Source organism: Palaemon carinicauda, chromosome 24 (assembly GCF_036898095.1).
Source record: "Palaemon carinicauda isolate YSFRI2023 chromosome 24, ASM3689809v2, whole genome shotgun sequence".
Classification (NCBI taxonomy): Eukaryota; Metazoa; Arthropoda; class Malacostraca; order Decapoda; family Palaemonidae; genus Palaemon; species Palaemon carinicauda.
In genome coordinates this window covers 29,084,139-29,089,138 of record NC_090748.1, presented here as the reverse complement: position 1 = coordinate 29,089,138, position 5,000 = coordinate 29,084,139, and positions in this window count along the sequence as shown.

Genomic DNA, 5,000 nt, shown 5'->3' with positions numbered 1-5,000 from the left:
GTCATCGTTCACGCTGATTGCTCACATCTCTGTCGCCTGTAAATTGGTGTTAGGAAATCTAATTTTAGTCATTAATCAGATTTATGCTATAGCCTCCTTCAATAGTCTATGAACCAGAGGGTGTCACTGGTACCACACAGGGGGAAAATGCTATCAATTATTTTTTGAAAGAAGTATTTATGAAGATAAAAAAAATGCATGATAGAAGTGGGAGAGGGGTAGCTTTTTGTAAAATAATGTCATGTTTCATATATCATAAAAACGGCTCCTTTCCTGTGTTTAATTTACGCTGACCTTCAAGTGATTTTCTATTAATATCTTCTGGTATGTTGTGGATTTCATAACAGAGAAGGTCTTAATCGAAAGTCAATATATATATATGCCTTCAAAACCAATATTAATTCTCAAAAAGCTCAAGATAATGTTCTTTTTTTCTCTTTAATTTAGTTGCATTAAATTTATCGTCTTTTGTTGTCGTTCATGCTCTGTCTACTCACATCCCTGTCATTGGTAAATTGGTGTGAGTAAATTTATGTAAATGTATTAGTTAACAGAGATGTGGAGGATTATTTTTTTTTTGTTAGCCAAATCCAGAGAGAGAGAGAGAGAGAGAGAGAGAGAGAGAGAGAGAGAGAGAGAGAGAGAGAGAGATGTAGTTAGTTTATTGATTGATTGTTGTGAGAAAGACTGTTGGTAAAAATGAGATTGTTTATGTTTTAGCTAGGTTAGGACAGTGGTGCATGTCTTGAGTAAATGATTATACTGATTTGACTGCAGCTAGAGGCAGTTGTGTTTGTGAATGCTGGATTATATTTTTTGTTCTTTTACCAGCGTGGATGTGTTCAACTATTTCGAGAGCAGGTACATTTTATTTTTCTTTGCTGAGAGTGTTTCTGAACGATAGACAGTTTCTTATTTATCTTTGATTATAGCGCGATAGTTTAGTTAGTTAAGAGTATTCGTAAGTATTTCTCTTTTTTCATTTGCAGGCCGTAATTCCTCCTTTGGAGATCTTTTTTTATTTTTTACTGCTGATATATAGTTGCTGACCTGGCCAGTAATTGATTATGTTAGACTGCTCTCTTGTATTACCCAACCGTTGTTGACCTGGCCTGTTTATTACAATTAAGTACGATGATAATGATGGTGACGGCGATTATGACCATCACTAATTGACAGGAATTGAATATTGTTCCGTTTGCACAGATTGGTGGCTGTGCCGGTTTGTTTGCGGAGACAGTTTTCCGTATTAATAAATATACAATAATAAACATATTTGATTGTGATACATTTTAGTTTTAAGTTTTGATATTTTTCTCTACGTTTATGAATGTGATATTTTATTTATTTTGTCTGTTATGTTGGAATTTATTTTAATTTCAACCCTACTTATATTCAATAAACAAAACAATTATTCAACAACCAAAACAACTTACATTAAAGAGTAGATCCACTAATAAAACTTTGTGACATTGCCGTACATTACCCTTTTCCCTAGACATGTCCAAAGATACATAATAATGTAGGGAATTTATCACAAATGTTGACGTTGACGTGCTCCAAAATTGTCGTTGTCTTGGAGTTTGAACGTTTAGTTTTGTTCAGAGTTAATTTCCTATGAAGATGCCAGCCTTTCCACTGAGTAACTCTTACTGGAACTGTTCGCCGTGGCTGTGGTAACCTCCGAGGTAATTTACCTCTTACCATTGACAGGTACATATTACGCACGCGCAAACTTAAGGCCTATTAGGCAATTACTAATTCAAGTAATTTAATTCATAATTTTAATCTTATTATTCATTTTACTTATCATTAACGCTAATAGTTACTATACTAAGTAGCATTAAGTTATTTACTTTTAATTAATTAAGAAAAATAGGTAAAGCTTCGGGTCAGGCTAACGACCGAACGGCTATTTCCCACAGTCGGACAAATATCAATCCTTTCTGAAGGAAATAATTAATATAACGTTAACTGTATTCCTTATAAGGAAATAGTTTAGTTTTCCCGTCTTTATTATTCAACGTTGTTCGAGAGTTTCGGACAAAGTGAATAGAAACGCAGTTGTTGACAATTTTTTGGTTTCTAACAGTTAAGCTATTTTTTTGTGTTAAGCCTTTTAGTTTTCAGAATTTTAGTTTTAAGGCTATGTTTTGTTTTTATGTGATGGGACAGTTTGTGCTGAGGAGATAGTTGTCTGTTTAGAGTGATCAAAGGTGTGGGGGGTTGTTATTGCAAAATCCCGCCACAGAGAGTCCTGCGTTATTATGGAAATCGACTTAAATATGTATATTTCATTAAGTCTGTTCAGGAATGTAGCAAGTGCTAAGTTAATGTTAATGGAGTCTTATCACAATAATTTCCAGTAAACAACGGAGCACTCCACGGCAATGTGGTGGCACTTATGTTATTTATCCTCCTCATGGAATTTGTAATGCGGAGAACAGTCAGAGATGGTGGAGAAGGATTGGACTGGATTGATGATAGGAATTTAGCAGTGCTAGAGTATGCTGATGATGCTGTCCTTGTTAACAAAAGACCACAGGATTTACAGAGCTTGCTCAAAAGAATACATGAAATATCACACAACGATGGGATAAACATAAGTAGAAAAAAGACAAGAGATGATGAGAACGGAATATGCAATGGAAGATTAAATATCATTAGAAGGAGAAAGGATTAATAAGGTAATATAATTCAAGTATTTAGGAGCTGTAATCTCCAATTCAGGGTCTTTAGATTTTGAGTTTAGTGAAAGATTAAGAAAAAAAAAAACAATCAGACGATGGCCAAGGAAAGTAAAATTTGGAAATAAAATCGCCTGAAATTACATATAAAAATCAGATAATATTTCAGTTTAGTGAGATTCGTGTTACTCTATGGACAAGAATCATGGTAGGACAATGGAACAATCTCCAATAGATTTAGTAGATTTGAGAACAAAGCCTTCAGAAGGATATTGGGAGTTAAATGGCAAGGCAGGATTAGAAATGAAACTATATGAGAGATTTCTCGAGTGCCTTATGTGGACAGAATCATGATGAGGGGTAGATGGAGATGGTTCTGGGCACTTTCTTTGCCTTCCCAAAGGGAGATTAGTTCACCAAACGTTCAGCTAGGCTCCACAAGGCACTGGAAGAGTTGGAAGACCCAGGCCTACATGGCTGAGGAGTATGAAGCAAAGGTAGATGTTGAATGGAGAAAAATTCAATTAAAAGCTCAAGATAGAGACGACTGGCGGAATCTAACCAAGGCCTTTTCGTCAATAGGCGTAGGAGGAGATGAAAAGGATGAGTAGTTAACCAAATATATATTCTAACCTCCCTTTAGATTTGAAGTATTTTTGTTTGGCTATTAATGTTCTAAGTGATGTAAGTTTTTGTGCATATAGTTGCTAAATATCTGGTTTGAAAAATGAAGATTATGAAATTACCAGTGTCTCTATAGAATCATTCAAGAACAAATGATATCATTTCTTGGTGAGGAAAACTTTACTGAAGTATTTTCCAGGAAATGTACGTTGAGATGCACTGAAGTGTTGTATGGATGAAGTTTGCTTTACCAAGCCAGTTGGGCTTAATCTAATTCTTATTATATCAGCAAATTCCATCGATGTAATTCAAGTCAAGGTATTCCTCTGAGATGAAGATTATTTTTCTAAGAAATCTTTTCACTTCTGAATTATATCATGAAAATCATTAGTAAAAATAAGCTATAACGATTCGAGGTCCTCTTAGTGGGATAGCTTTAATAGTGAACAGAAAACTTGGTTGGCGTTGATATGATATAACTTTAAAGAATTATAATTCAAAGGAAAACGTAATTTTGAGGTAAAGAGGCTGACAAATATAAGGATATATATTCGTGTAAATTCTTTAACTCACGTATGATATTTTTTACTAATTATGATGCATTCATATATACATATCTAACTTACCAGATAAAGTGTCGAATCTCTCTTCTCTCTCTCTCTCTCTCTCTCTCTCTCTCTCTCTCTCTCTCTCTCTCTCTCTCTCTCTCTCTCTCTCTCTCTCTCTCTTAGCCCTGTGCATCTCCCCATGAACTTTATCACATTTAATTTGTCAGAAAGTTAGTTTTCTTCAAAAGTAATCGTGAGTTCCGAGGAGAGAGCTTTCATTCCTATCATTGCCACAATAATGACATTCGCTCGACAATCGTAGATGTTTCATCTCTTATGGTTGAGAATCCTTCTACAGAAGCTCTCTCTTAATAACATATTTCACTTTCGTACAACCACTTGCTCCGAGGTGAAATTTAAGGTGGTGAGGCACATGATGGAATTCTCAGAGGTCCTTTCCTAAAATAGAGTATTTCCATTTCAATTCTCTTTGGTAATAATTAGATGAAAACAAATATACTAATTTGTGTTATGAAATAATATTTTTAGGTTTTAGCAATATTTTTATAAAAAGCCAAAGGTGTTAGCTTGGTATTATTAGGTATTTAAAGAAAAATAAATTCAAAATATCCAATATTGAATGTTGTTTAAAAGTACACATTTGTCAACAAAAAAGTACATGGTAGGAGTTAATGTTAAAAGTACACGTAATCTTGAAAGATTTAATGAAATCGCAGTCATGGTTTTTTTTTTTTTTTTTTTTTTTATCGTTAACTAAAGCAAAGAAGGAATAAAAAGAACAAATAAGAAGAAAATGAGATTTTGTTTGTACAGCTACTTCATAACAAAATTCTTTAGGAAGTGAGGCCATTGAGACTAACCTCTGGCAGAAGAAGAGACGCGTTATGCTAATAAGGCACAAAAGAAAGACTTTTGTAGATTTCATTATCATATCTAAGAGACATTTATAATTATATAAAAAATTATTGATTTTCCAATAGCCGCTACGTCATATGCACTTAAGTGGCAATTTTTGTTTTCTTGATATTTTTTCACCCTTCTCTAAAGTTTTTGTTTTTTCCATCGACCGTAAAAATATCTAAAATTAAAAAAAAAAAAAATATGTTGCTCCATTCCCTCT